This window comes from Triticum urartu, chromosome 6A (assembly GCF_056163025.1).
Source record: "Triticum urartu cultivar PI428250 chromosome 6A, HENAU_Tu73, whole genome shotgun sequence".
NCBI lineage: Eukaryota > Viridiplantae > Streptophyta > Magnoliopsida > Poales > Poaceae > Triticum > Triticum urartu.
The window spans coordinates 458,004,543-458,010,965 of NC_141878.1; positions in this window are offsets into that span (position 1 = coordinate 458,004,543).

Sequence of the window (6,423 nt, forward strand, 5' to 3'; positions counted from 1 at the left end):
CTCAAGTGTAACTTGGATAAGAGAATCATTAGTGGAATCAAGAGAACTACTAGAAGCAACAATATTGGATTTAGCATGATTATTGTTACTACTAGAGGAAGAATCTTTCTTGTTCTTGTTACTAGACTTGACTTGAGGCATGTAAGTGGATAAGAGTAAACGCTTGGCAATGTAAGAAGAACTTTTCTTGCGAAGATCATCATTGATTGCTTTTAAGAACTCATGCTCTTGCTCAAGGTTGAGCTTTTCAAAGCGTAATTTCTCATGAGTCCTTAAAAGTTCTTGATGATCTCCTAAGATAGTTTCATGAGCTAACTTAAGAGTGTTTAGTTCTTTAGTTAGAGACTCAATCTTCTCCTTATCATTGTCATTCGTTTTATCTTGATTAGCATGATTAATTGATGTTTCATCATAGTATTCATCACTAGAGTTGTCAACAAGTAAATCATCATCACCTAACAAGTCATCTTCATCACTATTGAAATCAACATACTCGGGGTGTGATACCTTTGGGCCTTTAGCCATGAAGCATGTTCCAACTCCTTCATTTGGTGAGTCAAATATGTCGTAGGAGTTGGTTGTCACAAGTGCTAGACCGGCAACACCTTCATCTTGAGTATATTCGGAGTCGGAGTGATATCTTCTCTCGGAGTGGTTGTCGGAGTCGGAGCCAGATACCCATTCACCAACATGAGCTTGATGTCTTCGTTTTGCGTAGCTCCTTGATGACTTGTCCTTTCTTTCTGAATCCTTGCTTCTCCGTGAGGGTCTTCGTTCATAACGATCATCTCTACTCCTTCTTTCTCTAGATGGTGATTCTTCTCTTCTACTTCTTCTCTTGGGAGAATCTTCTCTTCTCTTGTAGGGGGGCGTACATTCATTGGAATAGTGTCCGGGCCTTCCACAAATGTAGCAGTTTCGCTCTCGACTAGAAGATCTTTTGTCATTGTAGGACCTTGACTTGGAGCTTCTCTCTTTGCTCCTACTCTTGTAGAACTTGTTGAAGTTCTTCACCATTAAGCTCAATTCTTCATTGAAGTTTTGTTTCTCACTTGATGATGTGGGGGCTTCACATGAGGCTTTGTAAGCACCACTTGATTTGTTGTGAAGTTCCTCTTTATCCTTGAGTGACATCTCATGAGCAACAATTCTTCCGATGACTTCCGTTGGCTTGAGATCTTTGTAATTGGGCATCGTTTGGATCAATGTGCACACGGTATCATATTTTCCATCCAAGGATCTTAGGATCTTCTTGATGATGAATCTATCGGTCATCTCTTCACTCCCTAAGCCGGCAATCTCATTTGTGATAAGAGCAAGCCTAGAGTACATTTTAGCGACACCTTCACCATCCTTCATTTTGAACATGTCAAGTTGACTTTGAAGCACATCCAACTTGGATTCCTTGACGGAGTCGGTACCTTCATGCATGTCAATCAAAGTATCCCAAATTTCCTTTGCATTCTCAAGACAGCTGATTTTGTTGAATTCTTCGGGGCACAATCCGTTGAAGAGGATATCACAAGCTTGAGCATTGTATTGTAGCATCTTCAACTCATCCGCGGTAGCTTCACGATTCGGTTCTCTCCCATCGAAGAATTCACCTTGCAAGCCAACACACACAATAGCCCAAACGGCGGGGTTATGTCCAAGAATATGCATTTTCATCTTATGCTTCCAACTAGCAAAATTAGTACCATCAAAGTAAGGACCTCTACGGTGATAGTTTCCCTCGCTAGATGCCATACTCTCCTAGGTTGTGAAACCAAGGCTATGACCACCAAAAGCTATGGAAATCAAAGCAAATGGAGACCAAAGCTCTGATACCACTTGTAGGATCAAAAGTATGTCTAGAGGGGGGGTAATTAGACTACTTGACCAAATAAAAATCTAGCCTTTTCCCAATTTTAGTTCTTGAAAGATTTTAGCTATCTTAGCACAAGTCAAGCAATCTCCACACAATTCAAGCAAGCATGCAAAAGAGTATATGAGAAGCGGAAAGTAAAGCATGCAACTTGCAAGAATGTAAAGGGAAGGGTTTGGAGGACTCAAACGCAATTGGAGACACGGATATTTTTGTCATGGTTCCGATAGGTGGTGCTATCGTACATCCACGTTGATGGAGACTTCAACCCACGGAGCATAACGGTTGCGTGAGTCCACAGAGGGCTCCACCCATGAAGGGTCCACGAAGAAGCAACCTTGTCTATTCCATCATGGCCGTCGCCCACGAAGGACTTGCCTCACTAGCGGTAGATCTTCATGAAGTAGGCGATCTCCTTGCCCTTACAAACTCCTTGGTTCAAATCCACAATCTTGTCGGAGGCTCCCAAGTGACACCTAGCCAATCTAGGAGACACCACTCTCCAAGAAGTAACAAATGGTGTGTTGATGATGAACTCCTTGCTCTTGTGCTTCAAATGATAGTCTCCCCAACACTCAACTCTCTCTCACAGGATTTGTATTTGGTGGAAAGAAGATTTGAGTGGAAAACAACTTGAGGAAGGCTAGAGATCAAGATTCATATGGTTGGAATGGGATATCTTGACCTCAACACAAGTGTAGGTGGTTCTCTCTCAGAAAATGTGTATTGGAAGTGTAGGTATGTTTTGATGGCTCTCTCCGCGAATGAAGAGTGGATGGAGGGGTATATATAGCCTCCACACAGAATCTAACTGTTACACACAATTTGCCAAACTCGGTGGGACCGAATGGTTAAACTCGGTCGGACCGATTCAGCAAACCTAGTGGCCGTTAGGATTTTCGGTGGGACTGAGATGCAACTCGGTAGGACCAATATGGTTAGGTTTAGGGCATAACGTAATCTCGGTGTGACCGATCACAAACTCGGTGGGACCGATTTTGGTAATAAGCTAACCAGAGAGTTGGTCAGGTAAACTCGGTGGGACCGATTCGCTCATCTCGGTGAGACCGAAATGTTACAAAAGGGAAACAAAGTGTTTACATTGCAATCTCGGTGGGACCGATCGCTCATCTCGGTAAGACCAAAACGTTACAAAGGGAAACACAGAGATTACAATCCCATCTCGATGAGACCAAGATCCCTATCGGTGAAACCGAATTGCTAGGGTTTGTGGTAGTGGCCATGACATTTGAAACTCGATGGCGCCGGATAGAAAGAATCGGTGGGGCCGAGTTTGACTTTTGGTTTAGGTCATATGTGGATGTGGGAAGGTAGTTGAGGGTTTTGGAGCATATCACTAAGCACTTTGAGCAAGCAAGCCATTAAGCAACACCTCATCCCTCCTTGATAGTATTAGCTTTTCCTATAGACTCAATGTGATCTTGGATCACTAAAATATAAAATGTAGAGTCTTGATCTTGAAGCTTGAGCCAAACTTTTTGTCCTTAGAATTTTGAGGGATCCACTTTCCTCATCCATGCCATGCCATTCATTGAGCTTTTCCTGAAATATTAATCTTGGAATAATGTTAGCTCAATGAGCTATATGTTGTTAGAAATTACCAAAACCACCCAGGGATAGTTGCACTTTCACCGGCCAATCGCAGGCTGCCACGTGGCCGCTCCACCAGCCTTCGCCGTATGGCCCACCCGGCCTGCTGCAGGTCCGCGCGGCCCGCGCATCGCCGCCGCCGACCGAGCACGCCCCGCGCCTCCCGCCGCCCCTGCGTGCGCTCCGGTCGCCGCCTCGCCGCAGAAGCTCGCCGCGCCGCCGCTTGACAACCTCGCCGGCGCGCCCCGTGAGTCTCCGTCCGGCCGCCGTCTCATCCACCGTCGGCCACGCTCACCTCATCTCCGGTCGGATCACTCTTCCCCGGCCCCGGATCTGGCGAGATCCAACTCCGGCGATGTCCTCCCCATCTCTGGCCACCACGAGAGCGCAAACTCCGGCGAGACCTCGGTTCCCGCACGAGATCTGGCTACAGTAAACCCTAGGTCGATTTTGCCTAAGTCCTTTTTCTGCATTTTTAGCTATGTTCATGAGGCCATATCTCATCATCCTTTGCACCGTTTCGTGCGTGTGGCATATTGAAATGCTCATCATGATGTCCTCTTCATTTAATTCCATTGCACCATGCTTGTTTGAGTCCATCTTGATGCCCTAAATGCTGTTGCAAGAGTGCTATGTAATGTAAGTTTCTGTTTCTTAACAGATTATGGACATTTGTCATTTTTTCCATGATTATTGTGTGCCTCCTATGAACTTGATCCCTACATGTGTTTTGGGCTATGCCATGCCATCTTTACAGGGGTGTATGCCATGTATTTTTGTGATCAATGTCGTGACTAGCACAAGCATGCAGAGTAGCTCTCGTGATGTTGCTAATTTCAGGGACTTAGAATTCTTCTAAGTCATTTCCCTGATGTTATTTTTATGCCATGTATTCATGTTGCTACAGAGTTATCCATGCCTCTTTTGAGCATGTTTAGTAAGGATAATTTTGAGATATTGTTATGTTATATCCATCCATGTCTTTGTTTGAAATTATGGAGTACCCAATAATGATTCAATCTTGCTCTACTTTTGCTATAACATATTCCTGGCAGATTGTTCACATGTTAATCAATTTTACCGAGGTTGTTGTAGTTGATCCTTGCATGCTATGAGATTGTTCTTGCCATGGTTAGCTACTTGATCATGTCTTCTTTATGGGTGTATGCTTAGTTTCCCATGCAATGCCTTGTGGTGAGTGCATTGAGCTCGCAAACATGCCTACGTAACTCTGTTTTTGCCATGTCCAGTTTTCTGCTAAGTCAGAATCTGTTAACGAAACTTGCTATGTTTACATGGGTGCCATCATATTTTCTGATCCTTCTTGGCTTATGGTCAGTAAGGGACTTTTGTTATATGCTTTGAGTAGTTTCATGCCATGCCTTGCTTTGCCATGATATGTTCCTGTAGCATGTTGTTATCTTGCTCTAAACATTGCTTCCTGATGTTAATTCCTGGCATGTTGTTATTTTCACTAAGACCGTGAAGCTGTTATCCTTTGCACTTTTGCCATGCTTGTTTGAGCCTGCTATTGTGTGATTTAGCCGTAGCTCAGTGTTCATCTTTTGTCAAGCATCTTGAGTGGATCACTGCCATGTGCTTTGTTGCTATGTTAGAGTGCAGTATCTTAATTTCTTGTTGCATTCCAGATGGCATCGTGCTGTTAATTGCAGAATAGTGCCATTATTATTTCGCTTGCCATTTGCAAACCGTGCATCCGTTTCCGGTGATCTTTATATCGATTTCGACCGAAATCAACTCATCTTTCCAGCGGCGCACTTGGTTTGCCAAGTTGAGGCCTGGTTCAATCTTTTCCTTCCAGAGCACGCATATGCATTGCATATTACATCCTGCATATCATGCCATGTTTTGCATCATGTTGTTTGCGCATTGCATCGTGGTTGATTGTGGTTCCCTTTGCTTGTGTTCTTGCTTTGGGTAGAGCCGGGAGATTCTGAGAAGGTGTCTGCAATTTTGAATTGGGAACCTCCTCAGAATGTGAAGCAACTCCGCAGCTTCCTTGGGCTCGCAAGCTATTGTCGACGATTCGCTGAGAATTTCTCTAAGATCGCGAAGCCTCTTTCCAACCTCCTCCAGAAGCATGTGAAGTATGTCTGGACACCTGAATGTGACATCGCTTTCAACACCCTCAAAGAGAAGTTTGTCACAGCTCCAGTTCTGACTCCTCCTGATGAATCCAAGCCATTTGAGGTTTTCTGTGATGCTTCCCTTCAAGCTCTCGATGCTGTGTTAATGCAAGAGAAGAAAGTTGTGGCCTATACCTCTCGCCAGTTGAAGCCCAATGAAAAGAACTACCCCACTCATGACCTCGAGTTGGCGGCAGTTGTCCATGCTCTTTTAACATGGAGACATCTCTTATTGGGAAGGAAAGTGGACATCTTCACTGATCATAAGAGTCTCAAGTACATCTTCACTCAGCCCAACCTCAACCTCAGGCAGACTCGTTGGGTCGAATGATTCAAGAGTATAATCCGAGTATTGAATATACTCCAGGCAAGGCCAATGTCATTGCTGACGCTTTGAGCAGGAAGGCTTACTGCAACAGTTTGATTCTCAAGCCCTTACAACCGGATCTTTGTGAATCTTTCCACAAACTTAATCTCCAAGTTGTTCCTCAAGGATTCCTTGCCAACCTTCAAGTTTCTCCTACTTTGGAAGATCAGATTCATGAGGCTCAACTTCTCCATGCTATGGTGAAGAAGGTGAAGATTGGAATGGCCAAGAGCCAACCCAAGTACAAGTGTTATCGTCTTGATGACAAGGATACTCTATTCTTCGAGGATCGCATTGTTGTTCCCAAGGGTGACCTTCGTAAAGTCATTATGAACGAGGCTCACAATTCACTCCTATCTATTCATCCTGGGAGTACAAAGATGTACCATGACCTCAAGCAATCGTATTGGTGGACTGGAATGAAGCGCGAGATT